The sequence below is a fragment of the Pongo pygmaeus genome, chromosome 14 (assembly GCF_028885625.2).
Source record: "Pongo pygmaeus isolate AG05252 chromosome 14, NHGRI_mPonPyg2-v2.0_pri, whole genome shotgun sequence".
Classification (NCBI taxonomy): Eukaryota; Metazoa; Chordata; class Mammalia; order Primates; family Hominidae; genus Pongo; species Pongo pygmaeus.
The window spans coordinates 50973772-50999702 of record NC_072387.2 but is presented as its reverse complement, the minus strand read 5'-3'; the positions used below and the strand labels follow the sequence as shown (position 1 = coordinate 50999702).

General features: G+C 39.1%; 1 protein-coding gene across 2 annotated transcripts in view; it reads right to left on the bottom strand.

Moving 5' to 3' along the window:
- The window catches only part of TNFSF11 (TNF superfamily member 11), a 203374-nt gene that overhangs the window by 164226 nt on the left and 13217 nt on the right, over positions 1-25931 (bottom strand). Inside the window, exons 2-3 of one of the 2 annotated variants that reach the window (XM_054446647.2) lie at positions 9285-9378; positions 7103-7257 (exon numbers count right to left, since the gene is read on the bottom strand). The gene's annotated coding sequence lies outside the window, so the exon portion shown is untranslated. The remainder of the gene's footprint in view (positions 1-7102; positions 7258-9284; positions 9379-25931) is intronic. The other variant, XM_054446648.2, reaches the window with a different exon arrangement.

Here is a 25931-nt window from a genome sequence, read left to right as displayed (position 1 = left end):
CTGACTTTCCACCCACTTCTATGTGTGACATTGGAGTTACATCATTATCTTTGTTTTCTGAATCCCCATATGTGAACTCCAGTCTCTGTGAGTTATTAGTTCTGTGAGTACTTGACCTGATCTAGCTATACTTGGTATTTCTGTCATGCTCTTTATTCTTTCTGTGACCCATTTCACACAAACATCCACCAAAGCTAGGCATTCTCCAATTTGCATTTGATAAGACATGACAGAGCCACATCAGAACCTGTAATCATAATCTGCTACTGCCTTAAGCTTAGTGAGCAGTGTCCATGTTACTGAACTCCACCATCTGCAGAGTCCTTAGAGGCCTCCAAGAGGTTCTCTGGGTCTTCTCAATCTCTGCTCCTTCCAACAGGGGAGCTCCCAAGGCAAATTGTGGAAGTAGACCAAGTCCACCCTGGGCCCATTTAGGAAACTCCTGTCTGCTTAAGCCTATTACTGCTTCTCTAGACAGCTCCAGATTTTATAATTCTTCTTTCTTAAAATTTACCACTCCCATATTCTAGTCCTGCATGGTCTTTACTGGACTAATCAATGCTGATGTGTGAATGACAGGGTATATGTTATCCTACTCAAGTAAGACAACTACACTTTAACAAAAACTTTCTGGAGATAGTGTTGTAACCCAAAGGAAATCCTCTTAAAAAGCTCTATTCCAACTCTAAGAAGTCTGCTAGAGGATAGGCATTTGTGGCAAATAAAGCTTGCAGTGCTTCTGAAATTGTAGGATGTAACCAGCTCTTTATTCTGCCTGAACATAATGCCAGTCCTCATGGCATATGAATCCTTGTAAGAAGTGTCACCAGATGCAAAGTAGTGGGAAATGGAGAAGTGTTAATCTTATGCACATTAGCTTGAAGGGGAAGACAATCATTAAGTATCCAATTTATTTTGCTGCTTCTTCCTGGGAGGGAAGAAAAGGAATTAACATTTATTGAAACTCAACTGTGGGCTAGTTATTATGCTGGAAACTTGATATTCACCATCTCATTAGTTCTAAGAATAGCTATCATTTGTTAAGTGCTTGCTTTGTGCCATATTCTAAACTAAGAGCTTTAAATATATTACTTATTTGAATCCTACTGACAATCCTATAAAATAAGTATTATTATCTTTCATTTTACTAGGCAGAAACAAGGCTAGAGAAGGTAACTTGCCTAGTACTATGCAACTAATCAGTGGCAGAGTAGGAATCAGACTTTGATCTAACTTCAAAACCTGTGTCTTTAACATAGTCCTCTAAGACAGCTATAATAATCCCATTCTTCAGATGAGGAAACTGAGACTCAAAAAAGTTAAGTAATTTGCTCTTTGTCACAGAGCCAATTGGTGATGAACCCAGTTTCCTCAAATTCAGGTCTACCTTAGTATAAAGCCCTTATGTTCCTACTTGTTGACCCTTGGCAGGAGTTGAAGAGATGTCCTCCTCTCAAAGACCTTTATTTCAGCAGATGGGTCATTCCAGGATAAATAATGTGGGTGTTATCAGAAAATATGTACAAAATGCACAAGAACCACTCCTCAAGATAAAAGTTGACCTAAATGTCTGGGGTTTAATCTTTGTCAATAATACTATGCTGACCTTCAAATGTCTTTCTCTAAATTTCACCATCACCACACTTCAGTGTATGATGAGGAGGGGCTTGGTTATTGAGAGAAGGCTCCAGTCGTATTTGCTATATATACATAATTGCTTATATTGCTTATTTCAATGAAATAACGAATACTAGGAGTGCAGAGGGTAGAAAATAGGGTACAGCCAATGTTGAAATGAAGTTCAAAGCAATGACTAAAGGTGTTAACATAAAATTATTCTGGAAGAAGAGATTTGTTGGGGTGGAAGGGATGTGGACAACTGTGAAAAGAACTATGCCTGAGAGGGGGTGGTGGCAAAGACAGACAGAAACAGATCAGAGAAATAAACAGGCTTCAAGCCATTCTGTGTCAGGAAAAAAAAACAACAAGGCCTTTACATCTTTCCCCAGAGCTGTCCTTGGGTAATTTCTAGCTCATGAATTCTCCCTGAAGGCTGCCAGGTGGCCTTGGCCTGCACTTCTTTGAGGCTGATTTTGTGACTTCACTTCCCGGTTATAACCTATGCTGGGAGCACATAGGATCTGGCAGACCCACTGTGAATTCAAGGCAGACATTCAAATAGATGACTGCATAAGGTAAAGTGTGTTGACTAGGGGAAAGAGCACTGATTTGGGAACTAGCAGACTAGTTTTAATCTCATCTCTACCACTGAAAGTTTTCTAACTTCTCAGTGCCTCAGTTTCCCTAAGGTTGGAGGGATAAGTGCAAATTATTGTAAGAAGTGTCACATGAAACCATCTAGGACAATGCCTGGCACATGGCAGATGTTCTTTCACCTTGCATAGGTCTTTTTAATATAAGAAGATATAAATCCTACCTACCTTGAACTTAAAACAAATTTTTCCTTTCCTCCCATAGGTTTTAGGTGAAAAGTATAGTCCTCTTCAGAATCCATATCAAATTATTGTTAATATTTTTATGATACCAAATTTTAAACCTTTAATCATGGGCATGATTTTTTGGAAATATCTAAAAATCATTTAGCACCAAGCCTGGTGAATAAACTAGATAATATGTTTTTTTCATTAACAAGGAAAGAAGGGAGAGAAGAAAGAAGGAAGACAGAAAATTGCCCAAAGTACTGATTTTCTTGGGTGAATCAAACTGACAAAATGTTAGTCCAAAAAGAAGTTTCTAAAAATTGCAGCAATTTGGAATAAGAACCTACTTTGAAAGGAACAAGAAAATAACATTCATTTGGATATGAATGTCCTTTTGAACTTGACAAAAAAAAGCATGCAGTCACACCTTGTAAGCCTCTGAAAACAGGAAAGAGGGAAGGGATCAGATGATGCAAAATCTCTCATTCATCCTTTCTCAGATTCTACTGGGTTGGCTATATCCTCCTTGCTGGCTGTGTATACAGTACCTCTATAAGGAAAAATAGACTGTAACATATTTACTCCTATTGTTTTCTCCGGTTTTACAAGCTTTCCTGGGAAATAGCACAGAAATACCAGTCTGAAAATTGAAGTTAAAGGAAGCAGATTCTAATACTGATTGTATATGTGATGTTGGGTGTTACTTGTCCTCTCTGAACCGCAGTTTCCTACTCTGTTCATCTGTAAAAGGGCAGGATTCATTTTAGGTCTGATTGGATTAATACAGTATTTTGCTCTTGCCACACTCCGTTCTTCTCAGGGAAGCAACATGATTCTCACATGTAGATGCAGAGGTGGATTTACCAGGAAGTCATAAAGCATGAGATTTAGGGCCACTCATCTGCACAAATTATTCCTGCGCCCTGGAGGTGATGATGTGTTCACAGGGTCATATATTTTTGTAAAATTTGCCAATGTAGGTATCTTTGTGTGTTTTTTAAAATTATTTCTTTCTTTCTATTATTATTATTATTATTATTATTATTATTATTATTTTGAGACAGGATCTCTCTCTCTCACCCAGGCTGGAGTGTAGTGGCCTGATCACAGCTCACTGCAGCCTTTAACTCCTGGGCTCAAGCCATCCTTCTGCCTCAGCTTCCCAGGTAGCTGGGACTACAGGTGTGCTCTACCATACCTGGTTAAATTTTTTTACTTTTTGTTTTTGTAGAGATAAGGTCTTTCTATGCTTCCCAGGCTGGTCTCAAACTCTTGGACTCAAGGTATCCTCCCTCCTCGGCTTCCTAAAGTTCTGGGATTACAGGCATAAGCCACCATGCCCGGCCTGTATTCTTGTTCTTAAAGAGGGTTTCCAACATTGCTTAAGGCTCAAGCTCCACAAAACCTGGATCTGCCCATATATAGAAGACATGTTTCTTCCAAATCCACCATAAAATTCAGACTTCATGGAAAGCAGACAAAACCATCAAGTGATCAAATAAGAAAAGTCCAGAAGCTAGCTTTAAAAGCAAGCACTTTCAAGTTCCTCTACCTCTCATCTCCTCTTTGACTTATTCTGTTTTTTTGTTTTGTTTTGTTTGTTCTGTTTTGTTTTGTTTAAGAACAAGAAGTAGAGACTTTAAATGGTAAAATGGTTGACCCAAATTCACAACCTAGATTGAAGTCATAAAATGCACTCCTGATAATTGTTCTCTGCTCCAGTACCAGGGGCAACAAAAACCCTGAAAGCATGTGGTTATCTACTTCACTAACTGCACAAATCATAAAATGCAGAGCAAAACCAGTGAAACTGGATATACAGCCAGTTGTCATTCCTTGAAGGCCAGTTGTCACATTCACCTCATGTTTTTCTACATCATGTAAAATAGAGTATCCAAGAGCTGTTTTTCAGGCAAGTGGAGATTATTTCTACTCTCAATTACAGTGACTAAAACAGTAAGAAGTGCACTGGGAAGAGAGAATGGGCCGGCATTTATTTAATTAGTTTTCAAGACAGAGTCAGTCTTCACAAAAATGAGTTGGGGGTGTATGTGCTTAAGGTTCCTCCCAGTTGCTATGGCTTGCCTTCCTCACAGACATCTGTGGCTTGACATCTTCACAGCCCCTGCCTCTGGCTTGCCTTTAGGGTACCAGTAGTATGTGTTCTCCTGCTGCAGCCTCACAGGCCATCTCCAGGTTCTCAGAGCTTGAAGACTGTCTGGGTACCCACACCTCACCAAGCTGCACGGAGTCTCAGCTCCTCTCCACTTGGGGGGCATCAACCCTGGTGTATTCTATTCCCACAGGGAAAACATTGTCACCATGAGATTACTAAACACAAATCTGACTTCAGCTGCAGGGAAGCCAGGAGAATTGTCCTTGGGGGGTAAACTACACACACACACACACACACACACACACATATTTATTCAAGTTGTTGGGAATGTGAGCTACGATGTGATGTTTCACAAGCCACTTATGCAATGGTCAGCCTACTTCCTGAAATTGATTCCACTGGTGGTGCCAGTAGAAGAAATATATCATGGAAATTTTTTAAACAAACAATAATTATGCATGTATTAAACTCTACATTCCTTTGTCCATGAAATTCTTTCCTTCCCTATCTTGTTCACTTCTGTGCTTCTAGTTCTTTGCTCTGCCTCTACCCATAACCAATATTGTCCTCTGGAGACATAAGTTGTCAAACTCTCTTAACATTCATTCATAAAAATGTTTATTGAGTGTCTACCTTTTGTCAACACTGTGTTTTGCTCTTAGAAATGAAAACTAAGAAGAAATGGCTCCTGCACTTATGGACTATACAGTCCAGTGGGAATGATGAAAAAGTAACAGAAGCCACAGTGCACTGCAGTTAAGTATTGAGATCAGGTTTACTCATAGGATGTCTATACCTGAATCTATTCAAATGCTTTCAGGGGATGCCTGGAAGAGATGTTCAGTGGAGTCTCAGACACACTCCCTAGATGTGACCAAAGAAGCTCTGCAGTGATCCAAATATTTCATTTGGAGAAAACGTTCTACTCTATTCAACACATATAATGAATATCTAGTGCTTTGGTTTTCTATTGCTGCCACAAAAATTACCACAAACCTGGCAGCTTAAAACGACACTCATTTATTATTTCACAGTTTTATAGGTCAGATGTCCAGCAGACTTGGCTGGGATTCTGCTTAGGATCTCACAAGTCCAAACTCAGTGTGTCAAGGCTCTTCATGGGAGGTTCTAAGGGAGAATCCACTCTCTGGTCCATTCATGTTGTCGACAGAATTCATTTCCTTCTCATGGTTCCCGTGTTTCCCCACTGTCTTGAAGCCAGCAATGGTGGATTTAGCACTTGTCATACTTCACAGCCCTCTGACTTCCCCTGTACCTTCCTCTTATGATTTCAAGGGCTCATATGATTATATCTGGCCTACCTGGGTAATCCAGGATAATTGCCCTACTTTAAAGCTTTTTAGGAATAATTCATTGATACATAATATATCGCAAGTCCATTTCTCTTCCTTAGGAAACATTTCATTTCCCCCATATTTTGTCTGTAGAATTTTTGTCCCAATCCTAAAGAGGAAGTTGGCAGTTAACCCTAACACAATGAAAAAACAAAATTCTGTGGAAGTTCTGTCATGAGAAAGAAATCCATGAGAGAGATTAACAGGTTCTAAATTCTACACCTCATACCTGTTAGAATGTCTGTTATTTAAAAAGAAAGAAAAAAGAATAATAAATGTTGGTAAGGATGTGGAGGAACTGGAACCAGTGTTGGTAGGACTGTAAAATGGTGCAATTGCTATGGAAAATAGTGTGGTAATTCCTCAAAAATTAAAAATAGAACTACTGTATGATCCAGCAATCCCATTTCTGGGTATATATCCAAAAGCATTGAAAGCAGGGTGTCGACATGTTCATAGCAGCATTATTCCCACAATAGCCAAAAGGTAGAAGCAACCCAAGTGTTCATCAAAGGATGAATGGATAAACAAAATGTTCTATATACACACAGTGGAATATTATTCAGCCTTAAAAAAGGGAGGAAATCCTGTCACATGCTACAACATGGATGAACCTTGAAGACATGCTAAATGAAATCATCTAGTCGCAAAAAGACAAATATTGTATGATTCCACTCATATGAGGTACCTAGAGTAGTCAAATTCATAGAAACAGAAAGTAGAATGGTGGTTACCAAGGGGCTGAGGAGAAGAGGAAAATTGGAGTTGTTATTTAAACTCCTGCAAGACGAAAAAGTTCTGGAGATCTGTTTCACAACAATGTGAATATACTTAACACTACTGAACTGTATGCTATAAATGGCTAAGTGGTAAATTTTAAATAAGTATTAATATCATATTTTTTTAAAGCAGAACATACCAACACCAAGAGTGAACCCTAATTTAAACTATGGACTTTGGGTGATAATGATTTCTCAGTTCGGGTTAATTGGTTGTAACAAATGCACCATTCTGGTACAGGATGTTGCTAGTTTGGGAGGCTGTGCTTGTGTAGGGGCAGAAGGTATGGGAATTCTCTATACTTTCTGATCAATTTTGCTGTGAACCTCAAACTTCTCTAAAGAATAAATCTAGTTAAAAAATACTTCTGAGTTTTAGACTATGCAAACATTGTAAATATCCGACAATACCTTCAGAAAAACTTGCTTATGCCATGAGTGAGGACGTCAGTGGATGGCCTCAAAGACAACGTCAGTGTGTTGTAACACAAGCCATAACCTATGGTCAATTCTTGCTCCTTTGGGAGTCACTCCTTTGGAAGAAGCAGAACTCCTTCTTTCTTCATCTGCAACATAAGGGAACACATTAAGTGACCACTAAGGCCGATTTGACCGGTACATAACTTTATGAGACTATGATTGTAGGTTCCATACATAATTTTCATTGAGTGAAAGGTTGTAAAATAGATGACTTAACTTAGGATTTATGTTTGTGATTCATGATTATGTAATACTTCCCAGATTCCCCATTTAGAGATGTAACAACAATGACTGTGTCCATGAATTCACACCTAACTGTAATTTGAATTTTCATATCCAGGACCTAAAAGCAATTAAGCTGTTCTTCCTTAAAAAAATATACAGCCACAAAACAAAGCTCAACGAATTTTAAAAGATCAATATTATAGAAACTATCTTTTTCTAAAAGTGGTAAAAATAAACTAGAAATCAATAGCAGAAGGAAAACTGGAAATACACAAATAAGTGGAAATTTAAAAACACCATCTTAAACAACCAATAGGTCAAAGAAAAAGTCATAAGAGAAATTAGAAAATATCTTGAGACAAATAAAAATAAAGCTTATGAGATATAGGAAAAGCAGTGCTAAGAGGAGAGTTTGTAGCTGTAAACATACAATTAAAAGAAGAAGAAAGATCTCAAGTTAAAAACCTAACTTTACACCTCAAGGAACCTGAAAAAGAAAAACAAACTAAACCTAATGCTAGCAGAAGGGAGAAAATAAAGATTAGAGCAGAGACAAATGAAATAGAAAATAGGAAAACAATAGAAAACTACGTAAAACTAAGAGTTAGTTATTTGAAAATATCAAAAATTGACAGTCCCTTCAACAAATGATATTGGGAAAACTAGATATCCTCATGCAAAAGAATGAAATTGAACGCTTATGTTACATCATGTTCAAAAATTAACTTGGGCTAATGACCCAAAGGTAAGAACCCAAACTTACAAAACTGTCAGAAGAAAAAGGGGGAAAGCTTTATGATATTGAATCTGGCAATGATTTCTTAGAAATGACATGAAATAGGCAACAGATGCAAAATAGGTAAATGAGACTATTTCAAACTCAAAAACTTTTGTTCATCAATAGACACAATCAGCAGACTGAAAAGACAACCTATGGAATGGGAAAAATATTTACAAATTATATATCTCATAAGGGGTTGGTGTCCAAAATATATAAAGAACTCCTACAACTTAACAATAAAAAATCAAATAACTTGATTTTTAAATGGGCACAGGACTTGAATAGACATTTCTGCAAAGAAGATATACAAGTGGCCAAGAAGCATATGAAAAGATGTTCAACATCACTAATCATTAAAGAAATGCACTTCAAAACCACAATGAGATATCACCTCATACCTATTAGGATGGCTACTATCAACAACTCAGAAAATAACAAGTGCTGACAAGAATGTAAAAAAAAATTGGAACTCTTGCATACTGTCGGTAGAATTGCAAATGGTGCAGCTGCTACGGAAAACAGTATGACAATTACTCCAAAAATTAAAAATAGAACTATTATATGATCCAGTAAGCCCACTTCTGGGTATGCATCCTAAATAATGGAAAGGAGGGTCTCAAAGAGATATTTGCACACCCATGTTTATAGCAGCATTATCCACAATAGTTAAGAGGTGGAAGCAACCCAAGTGTCCATGGACAGATGAATGGATTAACAAAATGTGTATATCCACATAATGAAATATTATTCAGCCTTAAAAAGGAAGGAAACCCTGTCACATGCTACAACATGGATGAATCTTGAGAACGTTATGCTAAGTGAAATAAGTCAGTTACAAAATGACAAATACTGTGTGATTCTACTTACGTTAGGTATCTAAAGTAGTCAAATTCATAGCTATAAAACGTAGAATGAAAGTTACTAGGGAATGGGGATAGGAGACAAATGAGAATTGTTTTTTAATGGGTATGGTTTTAGTTCTGCAAGAAGAAAAAGTCCTGGAGATCTGATTCACAACAATGTGAATATACTTAACACTACTGAACTGTACACTTAACACTAGAAATTTATGACATGTGCTTTTTTCCACAATAAAAAAATTCTTACAGTTCATATTTTTCACTCCAACTGGATACAGCCACATGGTTTTCATCTCTATCTCCAAATATATAGATATTTATTATGATTTGGTGGGTGAGACCTGTAAAAGAGGTGACAGAGTTAACGCTACACTTAGGAATGGCCTCAAGAGCAGTAGAGCACCGTGGGCAACAGAGAGTACCAGATCACAACTCAAACTCATTGTCTCCAGCCCCATCAAGTCATGGCAGGGGCCACCAAGCCAGTTCATTCTATCAATGGGCAAATCTCCTACTTCATTATGTCAGGGTTGGATTCTGTTCCTGTCTTCATCAGACTCATAATTTCTCTTCAAGTTTTTGTGTTCTCTCTGCTATCTTCCCTTCCAGCTTGTTTTTCCTAGCTCTTGATGTTTCTATTCTCAAACTCTTCCAGAAACACATTCTCCACCCCCCTGAATGTTGAATGAATATTGGTTCTCCCTAAAGGATACCCCTTCTGCTGGGAATCCTCTAGAGAGACGCTGAAATTTTCTCAACAGTGGGCCTATAATATTGGTCGAATGAGTGAGTGAATGAATAAATGAATGAATAAGAGCCAGTCCATCAGTGTGGCTCTGCAATATTTTGTGGTCCCTGATAAGCCATATCTCCCACCCTTCTCAGAAGTTAAAGTCTTAATCACTTCTCACCATTCCTTTATCTTCCTTTATTTGTTCCTTCCCTTCAATATGTAGACATGTCCAAGTCTCTCATCTTAAAAACAGTTTTCCTGGCCAGGCACAGTGGCTCATGCCTGTAATTCCAGCACTTTGTGAGGCCGAGGCGGGCAGATCACTTGAGGTCAGGAGTTCGAGACCAGCCTGGCCAACATGGTGAAACTCCGTCTCTACTAAAAATACAAAAATTAGCTGGGTGTGGTGGCACACACCTATAATCCCAGCTACTGGGAAGTCTGAGGCAGGAGAATCGCTTAAACTGGGGAGGTGGAGGTTGCAGTGAGCCGAGATTCTGCCATTGCACTCAAGTCTGGGCAAAGAAGCGAGACTCCGTCTCAAAAAAAAAAGTTTTCCTTCAAACCCTACATCCTCTCTATCTTCCACTTTCTTGCCTTCTTTTCAGGCTAACTTTCTTTAAAATTGTGTCAGCACAATTTTAAAGCACAATTTTAAAGTAGAGTTATCTCTACTTTCACATTTCCTATTCTGTTATTTTTGAAAATTTTATTATGACATAATTTATACATACAGACAAGTATACAGAATAATAGCACTCCATATACATATCACACATTTTTAAATCTTAAATTTTATATTGGCTTCAACTCTTACTTTTTAAGAAATACAACATTTCAAGTGCAATTGAAGTTCCTGTATATACCACCATAATCTTACTTTCCCCTTTTCTCCAACAATAATTGCACCCTAATTTTAATATCTATCAGTCTAATGAAAGTTGCTGTATATTACTAATACAAACATGTATATTCATATACAATTCATATTTATAAATTTTTGAAACTTTTTGTAAATAATATTCCTCTGTCTGAATATATTTCATTTATTAATTATTCAAAATATATGTATTGCATCCTTACTACATGTCAAGCACAACTTTGGGATCTTAGAATATATTAGTGAAACACAATCAAGACCCTCACCCTTCTGGACCTTACTGTTTTTTATGGAATTAGATCATCATAAACAATGAGTGTATTAGTCTGTTTTCACACTGCTATAAAGAACTACCTGAGACTATATAATTTTTTGATTCACAGTTACGCATGGCTGGTGAGGCCTCAGGAAACTTACAGTCATGGCAGAAGGCAAAAGGAAAGGAAGGATGTCTTACATGGCAGCAGGAGACAGAGTGTGAAGATGGGGTGCCACACACATTTTGTTGTTTTTTTTTTTTGAGACGGAGTCTTGCTCTGTCACCCAGGCTGGAGTGCAGTGGCGCAATCTTGGCTCACTGCAACCTCCACCTCCTGGGTTCAAGCGATTCTTGTGCCTCAGCCTCCTGAGTGGCTGGGATTACAGGTGTGCGCCACCACACCTGGTTAATTTTTGTATTTTTAGTAGAGACAGGGTTTCACCATATTGCCCAGGCTGTTCTTGAACTCCTGACCTCAGGTGACCCATCCGCCTCGGCCTCCCAAAGTGCTGGGATTACAAGCATTAGCCACCGCGCCTGGCCATGTTAGAAAGTGATAAATACTATACAAAAGGTCATGAACGCAAGTAAGGTGGGTTGGTAGCATCAGTTGTAGAGGAGGTGGCAATTTTAAATAGAGTGGTCAAGGCAGGCCTTATTGAATTTGTGACATTGGATCAAATACTTAAAGAAGGTAAGAAATATGGAAGAAATGTGCTTCAGGCAGAAGGAAACATCCAGTGCAAAGGCCCCTGAGGCAGAGGAATGTCTACAATGTTTAAGGATCAGCAGAGAGGCCAGTGTGGCTGGAATGAAGCAAATCAAAGGAAGATCAATAAGATTATAATGAGGGCCAGATTATAGACAGCCTTGAAGGCTATGGTAAGAACTTTGACTTTGACTCTGAGTGCAATAAAGAGCAACTGCAGTTTTGACCAGAATACCCCAGGTTAGGTGTATATGCTCTTGTTGATGAATATCTAGATTGTTTCCAATCTTTTATTGTTACAAATGACGCCCTAATAAACATTCTTGAGCATTTCTTCTTGAGCCCATGTGCAAGTTCCTCTGGAGAATATACCTAAAAGTGGAATATCTAGATCATAAGTATATGTATTTTCAGAGCTTATCAAATTGCTCTGAAAAGTGGTTGTATTAATACCAATTTGTTATTCTACTTAGCACTGTATGAGAGTTCTAGTTTATCCACTCATCCACAACATTGAGTATTTTCAGCTATTTTGTAATTTTTTATTTCAATGTTAACTAGTAAAGTTGGGCATTTTTAAATATGTTTATTGGCCATATGCATTTTATTTTTTGTTAATTGTCTATTTATATCCTGTTTTCATTTTATATTGCTTTTAATGCATTTCTTATTGATTTGTCAGAGTTATTCACATATTATTGATATCAAGATTTTATCAGTTATATGCATATATTGCTTTTCTTTTGCTACTGTAATAAATTGCCACAAACTTAGTGGCTTGAACAACACATACTTATTGTTTTACATTGCTGTAGATTGGAAGTTCAACATGGGTCTTAATGAACTAAAATCATAGTTTTGACTGGGGTGCATTTATGGAGCTTAGAAGGAAGAATCCCTTTTCTTGCCTTTTCCAGCTTCTAGAGGCCACCCCTGTTCCTTGCTCACAGCTCCTTCCTTCATCTTCAAAACCCAGCAATGTTGCATCTCTCTCCATTCTTCCATAGTCATACCTCATCTGACCATAGCCAAGAAAGGTTCTCCATTTTTAAGGATTCATTCAGGATTATCTCCCCCATCTCAAGGTCCTTAACCTTAGTCACAAATACAAATTCCCTTTTGCAATGTAAGGTAACATATTCACAGATTCTAGGGATTAGGATGTCGAGAGAATGGTTTGATAAATCTCCATAAGCCTATTCCCCAGATTCAACAATTACCAACATTTCATCACATTTGCATTAGCTCTTTGGTCCTTGCTTTTTAAAATATTTTTTCAGTGAGGTACAGCTTACCTACAATAAAATACATAGATTTTAAGAGCAAGATATAGGACATTTCTATCCCCCAAAAGGTTTCCTCCTGCCCCTTTGCTGAATCCTACCCCCCACACCAGCACCGCCAGCATCCCCTAGGCAGCCATTGTTTTTATTTCCATCTTAAATATAGTAATAGAATCTTTTGCAGCTGGCTTGTTTTATTCAAAATAATGTCTTAGAAGTGTGTTCATGTTGTTCCATGTATCAGTAGTTCCTCCCTTTTTACTGCTGAGTATTCTTCTAATGCCTAAATATGCCACAATTTGCTTATTTATTCTGCTAGTCGAGGGACATTTTAGTTGTTTCAAGTTTGGGTTATTATGAATAGAGCCACTATTGATATTCTCATAAAAGTCTTTTTATGGACATATGTGTTCATTTCTCTTGTGTAAATACCTATAAGTCATGGGGTAGGTATATACTTAACTTTATAATAAAGTTCAGAAGAAATTGCAAAATAGTTTTCAAATTACCTAATTTTACTTTCTCAGCAGCAATGTATGAGAATCACAGTTGCTCCACATCCTTGCTTACGTTTATTATTATACATCTTTTTTATTTTAGCTATTTTACTTAGTATGAAGTGGTATTTCCTTGTGATTTTTATCATATTTCCCTAACGTCTAATGATGTTGGACAGCCTTACATGAGCTTACTGGCCTTTTATAACTCATTTGTTTTTGTGTCATTAATCATTTTATTTTTGAGTTGTTAGAGTTCTTTATACAGTCCAGATCCAAGTATTTTGTCAGATATAGGTATCACAAATATTTTCTACCAGTCTATGGTTTTATTGATTCATTTCTTGTATATCTTTTAATGAGTATACTTTTTTTTGCTTTTTTATTGAGGTGTAATTGACTTACGATAAACTGTACATGTTGAAAGGGTTCAATTTGATGAATTTTGACACAGGCATACACCTTTGAAAACATCACTACAATCAAAATAATGAACATTTCTATCACCCCTAAAATTTCCTGGTGCCCTTTAATAATCCATACTTCCCTCCACCCCTATCCTCACACAACCACTTATCTTTCTGTGACTATATATTAGTTTGCATTTCTTAAAACATTACATAAAATATATTGAATCATTCGGTATGTATTCTTTGTTATACCTAGCTTCTTTCACTCGGCATAACGATTTTGAGATGGATCCTTACAATTGTGTATATCAATAGTTCATCCCTTTTCATCGCTGAGTAGTATTTCATTGTATAGATATACCATAACTTATTTATTTTACCAGTTGATGGCTATTTGCATTTTGGGAGGTTTTGGATATTACACAAACAGCTGCTGTGAACATTCATGTACAAGTCTCTGTGTGGACGTGTTTTCATTTACCTTGCATAAATACTTAGGAGTAAAATGGCTGAGTTGTAAGGTAAGTGTATATTTCATCTTTTAAGAAACTGTCAAACTGTTCTCAAAGGGTTTTATAGCACAAATTGTCAGCAGGGCCATGCTCTCTCTGAAGGCTGTGGAAAAGAATCCTTGCTTGCCTCTTTCCTAGCTTCTTACGGTTGTTGGCAATTTTTCTTGTTCGTTGACTTGCAGCTGCATCACTTCAATCTCTGCCTCTGCCTTAATATGGACCTCTTCCCTGTGTTTCCTTTGTATCTGTGTATCCAAGTATCCCTCTTCTTCCTCTTACAAAGTCACCATTCACAGAATTAGGGCTTATCCTAATCCAGTATGATTTGATTACATCTCCAAAGATCCTATGTGCAAAAATAGATTCACAGGTACCAAGGGTTAAGACCTCAACATATCTTTTGTGGAACACTATTCAACCCACAACAATGTGAATTTATCTTTACTAGTCCTACTTGTAATTCTGAGTTCATAAGTGCACACTTGCTGTAAGGATTCATGTCTTTCTTTAATTCAGGAAAAATGTCAAATACCTCTTAAAATATCTAGCATTTTATTCAGTCTCTTTCTTTGGAACTCCTCTTTAAAATATGGAAAATCATAAATCTACTTGCTGTGTCTCTTAACACTTTTCTCATATTTTTGAATCTCTTTATGTTTTTGTTCTATTTTCTGGGTTAATTATTCTATACTATCTTCCAAATTTCTAATGCTCTTTTTAACTGTGTTAAAACTATAACTCATTATACCTATTGAGGATTTTTGCTTTTGTTTTCGTTTTTTCATTTCAGTGACTGTATCTTTTAGCTTAAATGTATCTTTTGAATTTTCTTCTTTCATATTTTAGCTGTCATTACTATGTGTTAGGAGCAGACAAAAATGTGTCAAAGTAACAATTTATGTAATCATCTAGATCAAAAGTCTTCTTAAACTCCCTCCCAACAGGTTCCTAACCCTAAGAATTTGGCACTGTTTACCAACCCTTCTATTTTGAAATGCTCTTCTCCATTGGCTTCAAGATAAAACTCTATCCCTATTCTCCTGTCTTCCTTCTTAGGTTTCTTCTGGGTTAATCTCACCCTGGTCTCCCTTCAGATGTTGGGTGATCTCATACAATTCTATTCTTCTGTAGGTAAGAAAAGAAGAATAGAATACTTCAGACATCTCTGTGAAAAGGATTTTTTAAATCCTGTATTGAAGAAACTCTTTGCTACATTCAGCTATAGATATAGATTCAGATATCCAGAGGAAAATTGCTCTACCCAGAACTCTAATCATTTTTCACTGCAGAATCAGCGTGACAAATTATCTTGTACTGACACAGATTCTCTCTCCATAGTGACTGTAACTCATCTTTGATATCTCACAGGATTAATGCAAGTACTGTCAGGTTGGCAACTGGCAGAAATCAAACATGGGGCTACTCTGAAATGCAGATTGTTCTTCTTGGCAATTAATCTTTTTCAAGGCAAAATGGGTGCCTTGGTTTGGAGGTTGTCTGTTACCCAATAGTAGTACCAAATAATAGCCACATGTATAACTCCCTTGGAAAAGTTGGGGGAAGGGATTCCTCATTTGCTACCCTTCCAAATGATAAAAGTAAAGTTAATTTCAGTAGTCCAAAAGAGAAAAGGCCAGACCAAGATGCACCCAGTTGCCTTGGAATGATACTTATAGTCCTAATAATAATAATAATAGCTAACATGGACAATGTTTTTACGTAGTCAGGTATTTTTCTGAGTACTTTATATACATTAACTAACAATCCTCATAACTTCTCTATAAAGTGAGTACTATTTTTACCCCCACTTAACACCTGACAAAACTCAGGAACAGAGAGATTAAATAAGTTGATCACAGATGCAATACATCTTATAGGCCCCCAACTCTTGGTCTTCTTTTCTCTTCTTCAAGAATTACCTTCACCTTCTCTAATCACTCAGAGACAGAGTGACCAGATAAAATACAGGATGTCCAATTAAATGTGAAGCTCCAATAAACAGCAAATAACTTTTTAGTAGAAATATGTCTTATATTTGGGACATACACTAAAATATTATTTCTTGCATATCTAAAATCCAAATTAACTGGATGTTCTGTATTTTTATTTGCTAAATCTGGCAACCCTGCCTAGGGACTTTGTGTTCTCCCTACCTCATCAAAATTGCTTGTCAAGAAAATTATAGGCTGGGCGTGGTGGTTCACACAAGTAATCTCAGCACTTTGGGAAGCCAAGGGCAGGTGGATCACTTGAGGTCAGGAGTTTGAGACCAGCCTGGCCAACACGATGAAACCCCATCTCTTCTATAAGTACAAAAATTAGCCAGGCATGGTGGCACATGCCTGTAATCTCAGCTGCTCAGGAGGAGAATCACTTGAACTGGGAGGCAGAGGTTGCAGTGAGATGGCACCAGCCTGGTTGATAGAGCCAGATTCTGTCTCAAAAAAAAAAGAAAAAAGAAAAGAAAATTATAACTGCCCATGTATTTTTTTTAATTGAAGTCAACCTGTCCTCCTTCTCAGATATAGTCACAATTTAAACCTCATTTCAAATTTTGATATAATTTTAGAACTCAGTGAACAAGCGAGGGAGATTTTAGGGGAATAACGAGAAAACTTATTTCCCTAGCCCCGAGAGTTCACTGGAGACCTTTCTGGACTAAGCCCTATCTAGAGCTATTCTGGATGGAGATTCAGGATAAGCACCAGAAGGAGCCTCACCCAGACTATCCCACCAGGCCAAAAACATCTATTCCAGGGTCTTGCAACTGCATTTGGGCTGGGCAGTCCTCTGCTGTGGTGGCCTGTCCCATGCATTGTAGGATGTTCGGCAGCATCCCTGGCCTCTACCCAGTAGATGCCTGTAACACCCACCCCTTTAGTTGTAAAAACTAAAAACATCTTCAGATATTGCCAAATGTCTTCAAGAGGTGAAATCCTCCTTGGCTGAGAACCACCGATCTAGGGCAATCCCAAACACAGGAGTCTTCTGGAAGGTAAATCCAAGAAATCTTTGAATGAAATAGATACACTCCCATCCTACTTGAAAGAAATCAGGTGAGCATTTAATCGGCATTCTTATCACCTTGGCTGGTCGGTGACAAGGGTTCTCTTGGCTGCATTTGTCTAATTTCCCTTCAGTGAGCCACTACAGAATGCACATTTTTCAAAGGATGGTCTCATTCATATAAATAGATAAGAAAAAAGTGCAGATGCTGCCTTATCTAATTAACTTTTATACAAAAATGGCATAGTTCTAGAAAGCTCAATTTAAAATCATTAAGATAATGGGCCCTCTTTAGGAATATAAAGCCATTTATTTAGGCCTAAGAAAATTTAGGGATGGAGAGCATTACAAAGTTTTTAAAGCTATCCTTTGAAACATAATTACTTTCCCTATACTTAGTTTGTATATTGAATTTTTTTAAGTCATAGAATTTTTGTTGACAGCTGCAGAGTCCAAATGATGAGGTTTTGATGCAACAAGGTGGAGACTACAAATGTGTGAAATATTAGTATCTGTATAGCCCAGAAACCATGCCAGTTTTTACAGGCTTGGTGCCCCTATGCCCTGCTGGACTTAGAGAAAGTCAGCCTGGTTTACACTGATCAGAACCCGTTAAATTCATCTTTCACTCTTGGTTTCAGTTGTGGTAAAAACCACTCCACTGCATTACATCTCTAGCTGAAGTGATACATCAAATCACATCTTCACCTCTTCCTTTCCCTCCCATGCACACCCACTCCAGATGCTGGTGTCATCTCCTTAGTATTTTTCAGATTGGGGATCAGAAATGATGGAGTTCTTTAATATCCTTCAGCTCCATTTTCATTACAGATATTGAAGGAAGAAAGTTAGATTTCTAGACAACCTAAGCCTTTTGCCAGTACCCCAGCCAGGACAGCAGTGGGATATTAGGGCATCTGCAGTTAGCCGTGCAGCAGTTGCAGTCGCAGTAGTTAACATTTTGGAACGCTTAATATATATATTAGGCTCTGGTCAAAGAACTCTACATGTATCATCACATTTACTCTTCAAAACAATCTTATGAAGTACTATTATTATCTCTATTTTGCGATAACTTGAGACACAGAAAGGTAAAGCAACTCATTTAAGATCACAAAGCTAGTAAGTGATGGTGCCGTCCTCTGAACCCATATGCCTGACTTTGAGGTTCTCTCTGTGACCCACTGTGCCATGGTGCACCATGCTGTAAGTTCCACTGAAGAGCATGCAGTTTATCCACAGGACAACAAGGCATCATTGGTGATCAGATGTGTGTTTCAGAAAGATGACTCTCTCTGCAATATTTGGGAAAAGACTGGAGGCAGAGAGGTCAATCCAGAAGCACTGTGGGTGGCAAGATAAGGTGGCCTGGACTAGGACAATGCCTGTGGGGAAGGAAAGAAGATAAAGTCAAGGAGGATTGTGGAGGCAGATGCAACAGAATCTGAAGGTTGAGTGGCTGTAAGGGTAAGGATGAAGGGGATCAAAGATGATGCCGAGATATCAACTTCCTGGTGCTATCATGCTATCATGATCCGGGGAACACAGAAAGTATGAGAGTGAGAGAGATAGAGAACTAAATGTGGGATATGTTTCCAACAGACAGGCTTCTGCTGCAAAAGGTACTTTTAGAAGTCTCATTAAATGGTGCAACGCTGATCTAACGGTGAACTAATGAGCAAGTAGCATCTGCCGGCAGGTGAGGGTAAAGGTGCATGGGGCCCCATAACAACAAGCTACCTGTTTGAAAAACAAAACAAGAACTGTGAGCCTAGTAGAGTGCTGACAGCCAATACCCAGATAGGGATGAGCTGGAGGGAGAAATGAATGAGTCTCACTATGGACTGATCCTTCCCTTTCAATAGCCTCCAGATGGTCTGGGTACCAAGCCTGGCAAAGACAGAAGTCTCTCAAGTAAACCTGAGGAAAACAGATGATGAAACTCTTGTCCTATAAGGGGGTCAGAAGGATGGGAGGAGAAGTGGGAAAGAATGAAGATGAAAATCACTTTTGACATGTGGATATTTCATAGATATAAAGGGGATTTCCACAGAAATAGCACATGCATTCTAAAGCAAACATCAAACTATCAGCCAATGCCCCCCATCACCCGAGCTATCTAATGTGCAACTCCAGAGGGACCCAAGTTACCAGAGAACATCCATTAGATGCTAACTCCTTTGAGTAACAACTGCCTCCTATCAAATGAATCTTCAGACATCAATGCAGGAAGGGAGGGAAAAGTTTTGGAGTTTTAGCTTACAGAGAATATTAGTCATCCAACATCTCCAAAATTTGTATAAATGATACCTAGACAATAATAAAGCAATGTTCATTGAATGATTATTAAGTACCATTAATATTAAGTACTCTGTGCCGAGTGCTTTCTGTTCAATTTTCTTTTTTCAAGGATGTGAGGCTTTTAACATTGTCCAGGTTGGCCTCAAACACGTAGCCTCGCCTCCTTGTGTGTCAGGACAACCGGCCTGAGTCACCACAGCTCCCAGTCCATTCAATTTTCACAGTGAGGTAGATCGTGCTAATACCATCCCAAATAAGGAAACTGATGCTTAGAAAGAGCATCAACTTACCAATATCATACAGCTAATCGGTGGTAGAGTCAGGATTTGTACCCAGGTCTGTCTGACTTCAGAGGTCAAGTTCATCAGGACAGTACTGTTACCATGACTTTGAAGCTTATGAGAGAAATAATACGTTTCTCGGGCTGTCTGTCCATATCGCCATTGTGAGGAAATCAGCATGGAGCAGCCTTATGCAGTGCTAGGTGAAGGGGTGGCTATTTCCTGCCACAAGAATGAGCCTCATTTTCCCTTCTCCACCCAGTGCAAGGAACTGCCAAGGAAAATTAGGCTCACTAAGTTGATCACACCTCTGCAGCCTTCAATTTGAGAATAGAGTTAAGAATGAAGATATTTCACAATGAATATAGCAAAGCACTCAGGCCCTGTCACTAGACTCTCTTTAAAAAGATTTATGCAAGAGAAAAATGTAGATATTTTAAAGACAGATCCTGAGAAGGCTCTGAAAGTAGAGGGCTTCTACAAAGCTAGTCTAGACATTTACTTGTTATTAATGAACTCTAAAATGTATTGGAATAGAATCTGAATACGCTTAATAGATTTCATGTAGACTTAAATTAAACTTATGGAACTTATTTAATTCAATTCCTGTTGAAAAAGCAAGTCATATTCTCCAGTGCTGGATCAAGCATGTTTCTGGAAGTCAATGGAAAGTGCTCAGAAGTAGGAGAGCTATGCCTTCACACATGAAAGAAGGCTGTGGCAGGCAGCTCTGCACCTGTGGATAGAGGCTGGGCTGGCTCTTTACACTGCTTGACATTCACTTGGTAGCTCTGGGTTTCCACAATGGTATTTTCCCCTGTTGTCTTCGGAACAGCTAAGAACAACAGAACTATGCCTTGATAGCCCCCAGATACATGTACCTCTCTGTACATCTGTATATCATGCAAAATTGCCAATGTGCTTTTAGGAGATCTCATCTACCTGCTTTTTTGACCTTAAAGATTTATTGGCCGGATGCAGTGGCTCACGCCTGTAATCCCAGCATGTTGGGAGGCCAAGGAGAAGGACTGCTTGAGCCAGGAGTTCAAGACCAGCCTGGGCAACATGGTGAAACCCTGTCTCTACAAAAAATATTTTAAAATCAGCTGGGCATAGTGGCACACATCTGTAGTCACAACTACTCGGGAGGCTGAGGTGGGAGGATCACTTGAGCCCTGGAAGTCAAGGCTGCAGCAAGCCATGATTCCACTACACTCTAGCCTGGGTGTTAGAGAAAGACCCTGTCTCAAAACAAACAAACAAAAAACATTCTTCATTTAATGGAATGATGGAACATATAGATGATTGTATTCCTTTTCTATTGCTACTGTAACAAATTACCACAAATGTGACAGGTAGCTCAAAAAATTACAATGTACTATTTTCCAGTTCTGGAGGTCAGAAGTCCAAAATGGATGGGCAAGAATGTGCCCCTTCCGGAGGCTCTGGGGAGAACCCCTTTCCTTACCCTTCCTAGCCTACAGAGGTTGCCTTCATCCTTGGCTTATGGACCCTTCCTCCATTTTCAAAGCCAACAGCTTAGCATCTTCCATCCTCTGTCTGACTGTCACTCTCCTGCTTCCCTCTTAAAAAGATTTTGTGATTGCACTGGGCCCACCTGAATAATCAAGGATCATCTCCCCATCTCAAGATCCTGAACCTAATCACATCTGCAAAGTCAGTTTTATTACATAAGGGTAACATATTCTCAGGTTCCAAGGATTAGGACATGGACATCTTTGAAGGCCATTATTCAGCATAGCACAATGCTAGTTTTGTTTTTTTTTGTTTTTTTTGTTTGTTTGTTTTGTTTTGAGACGGAGTCTCACTCTGTCACCCAGGCTGGGGTGCAGTGGCACAATCTCCGCTCACTGCACGCTCCGCCTCCCAGGTTCATGCCATTCTCCTGCCTCAGCCTCCCGAGTAGCTGGGACTACAGGCGCCCGCCACCACGCCCAGCTAACTTTTTGTATTTTTAGTAGAGACGGGGTTTCACCATGTTAGCCAGGATGGTCTCGATCTCCTGACCTCATGATCCACCCGCCTCGGCCTCCCAAAGTGCTGGGATTACAGGTGTGAGCCACCACGCCACGCCAATGCTAGTTATTTTTAACGAACTTTCTTATTTGGAATAAGTTGAAAACCGTATGTTAATCCCCAGGGGTTTTGTTTTGTTTTGTTTTGTTTTAAGCTTTACTATCCATGAATTGCAAAAGTTGAGCTACGATTATTATGAACCTCCGGCCAGTTTAAAGTTGAACATGAGCTTGGATAGGAAAAAGAACAGCAGAGTACAGAGAACCTGTCTTGTGACCACCCAAAAAAGGAGTACAAAAAGATTATTGGTTTCTATTCATGCATTCAACAAGCATTTATTTACCAAAGCGCAAGCAGAGGTTTTTATGAGATACTTTGTAAGTACTGAGCACCATGGAGATGTAAAGAAAGATAAAACCTGATTCCCAAAAGGCTCATAGTACAGCCAGTCCTTCCTATCCATGGGTCCCACATCCACAGATTTAACCAACCGAGGATCAAAAATATTTTTTAAGAAACAATAAAAAAATACAAATAAAAATACAGTATAACAACTATTTACTTGGCATTTACATTGTGTTAGGTATTAAAAGTAATCTGGAGATGATTTAAAAAGTATACGGGACGATTGGGTGGATTATATGCAAATATTGTGACATTTTATATAAGGGACTTAAAAGCACCCAGGGACTGTGGTACCTAAGGGGGTCCTAGAACCAATACCCAGCAGATACTGAGGGACGACTGTATAGTTGGAGCAACTGTAACTAGGAACCAGAGAACAACCTAAGGCAAAGGGATTTGTTTACGTTTCATTTGGAATGCAGAGCCTCATTTTCTATTATTCTTTATCCTGGCTGCAGCCAGGCAGAAGAACTAAATCACACTGAAACAGTGAGACATTCCCACCAGCATTTTGGTGGTGGATATTCAAGAGCTGAACACCATCAGAATCAGAATACATACATGAGTTTCGCCTTGGAACTGCAATCATATTTTGGCTACCAGAACAGGGAGTCAAAACAAAAAACAGAGTTGTTGACCCAAAGGTTTTCACAAATACAGGTTTAAAGGGCAATGAACTAATGCTTCCAAATGGCTTTAATTTAGAGAGGACACACAAATGGAATTTTTAAGAAAATATTATAGCCGAATGAATATAAAAGTGGTATTTTTAATTTCATGATACTTTTAAAATAATGAATCTATAGCATAGTCTGAGAAGCCTAGTTGAGTGTGAATTTATTCCCAAGCTATTGTTTTACATGAAAGCTGCAGAAATAGCCACAAGTCCAAGTTCACCTGACCAACGCCATCATTTCCAGGTGACGCCATCCCCGGGAGGAAATTCTGTGGCTCAGCCACTGGAAAGGGCCTCATCTCGGCTCAGACCTATGGCAGGATGGGCTCCATCAAGCTCATTCTGCAGGTGCCTCCCTCCTGTGAAGCCTCAGCAACTCAACAGGGCAAGAGGTGCGTACTGCCCCAGGGCCTGGCATCTGCGTGAGAAACAATCCTCCCACCTCCACTTTCACTGCTTTAGTAAATGCTGTGAGTGAAATGAAGTGAATGATGTGATGAAAGTAACAGCTAATATTTACTTAGAATCTACTGCATATCAGGCAACATTCTAAGTGCTTAACATGTATTAGGTCAATGTAATGGTTAATACTAGGTGTCAACCCTATTGGATTGACGGATGCCTGGATGGCTGGTAAAGTATCGTTTCTGGGTGTGTCTGTGAGGGTGTTGCCAGAGGAGACTGACATTTGAGTCGGTGGACTGGGAGAGGAAGACTCGCCCTCAATGTGAGTGGTCACCATCCAATCAACTGCCAGCGTGGCTGGAAGGAGGGATAAGCTGGCTTGCTGGGACTTCTGGCTTCCATCTTTTTCCCTTGCTGGATGCTCCCTTTTGCTCCTCCTGCCTTTGGACATCAGACTCCAAGTTCTTTTGCCTTTGGACTCCAGGACTTGTACCAGTGGCTTGCAGGGGTCTCGCAGGCCTTTGGCCACATACTGAAGGCTGTACTGTTGGCTTCCATGGTTTCGAGGCTTTCAGACTTGGACTGATCCACTACCAGCTTCTTTCTTCCCCAGCTTGCAGACAGCCTATTGTGGAACTTCACCTTGTGATAGCGTGAGCCGATTCTCTCTAAGAAACTCCCTTTCATATATACATATATCCTATCGGCACTGTCCCTCTGGAGAACCCTGACTAATAAAGTCATTTAATCTTCTGGAAATCTTATGAGGTTGGTAGTATTATAATTCCCCACCCCCCATCTTACTGATGCAAAACTAAAACACAGAGAACTTATGTGACTTGCCCAATTAGTAAGTTGTAAAATTGGTATGTGAACCTAAATAGTGTGGCCCAGAGCCATACCCTCAACTACACATTAAACCACCTTACTTTACAGCTAGGGCCAGGAGTGTGGCCTCAGCTTGGGGAGCAGAGTGGCTCTTTAAAGAAACAATCCAAGTGGATGGAAAAGAGCCCAGGAATAAGAGCCATGCAAACCAGGCTGGGCTCCATAAGAGCCATGAGCCTTTGAGGGCTTGGCGGAAGTATCTGTAAAGTTCATGTTATGGTTTTGCAGGGCTGCTCTCTTCTGGCCTGGAGTGCTGCAGTAGGCAGGGTACCTCCTGGCCTCTGGATGAAGTCCCAAAAGCTCATCTTCAATGGAAGAACCCAGCTAACATGCATGAAGAGGTCTGCTTTCTTCATCCGTACTGATTGAAGAGCTGGAGCACTGCTTTCAATTCTTAAAAATAAATTCAAAGCAAGCTACGGAAATTCTGATACAAAAAGAGGTCTGCTTCTTCAGTGATCACAGAATGGGAACATTTCCAGTTTGCTGGGCCCTGCTCCAGAAGTGTTACCAGGCTATCACAAAGGACTCCGAAATCCTTAAGGGAGTTTATTACAGCTCTTGGAATCCAATGGCTAGTAGAAGGAAAGACTTTCTTTCTTTTTTTTTTTTTTTTTTTTTTTCAAACCCATGTTGCTCAAGGATCAACTGTATGTTTTGTTTTGTTTTTTATACTTTAAGTTTTAGGTTACATATGCACAATGTGCAGGTTAGTTACATATGTATACATGTGCCATGCTGGTGTGCTGCACCCATTCACTCGTCATTTAGCGTTAGGTATATCTCCTAATGCTATCCCTCCCCCCTCCCCCCACCCCACAACAGTCCCCAGAGTGTGATGTTCCCCTTCCTGTGTCCATGTGTTCTCATTGTTCAATTCCCATCTATGAGTGAGAACATGCAGTGTTTGGTTTTTTGTCCTTGCGATAGTTTACTGAGAATGATGATTTCCAATTTCATCCATGTCCCTACAAAGGACATGAGCTCATCATTTTTTATGGCTGCATAGTATTCCATGGTGTATATGTGCCACATTTTCTTAATCCAGTCTATCATTGTTGGACATTTGGGTTGGTTCCAAGTCTTTGCTATTGTGAATAGTGCCGCAATAAACATACATGTGCATGTGTCTTTATAGCAGCATGATTTATAGTCCTTTGGGTATATACCCAGTAGTGGGATGGCTAGGTCACATGATATTTCTAGTTCTAGATCCCTGAGGAATCGCCACACTGACTTCCACAATGGTTGAACCAGTTTACAGTCCCACCAACAGTGTAAAAGTGTTCCTATTTCTCCACATCCTCTCCAGCACCTGTTGTTTCCTGACTTTTTAATGATTGCCATTCTAACTGGTGTGAGATGGTATCTCACTGTGGTTTTGATTTGCATTTCTCTGATGGCCAGTGATGATGAGTATTTTTTCATGTGTCTTTTGGCTGCATAAATGTCTTCTTTTGAGAAGTGTCTGTTCATGTCCTTTGCCCACTTTTTGACGGGGTTGTTTTTTTTTCTTGTAAATTTGTTGGAGTTCTGGATATTTCTTGTAAATTTGTTGTAGATTCTGGATATTAGCCCTTTGTCAGATGAGTAGGTTGCAAAAATTTTCTCC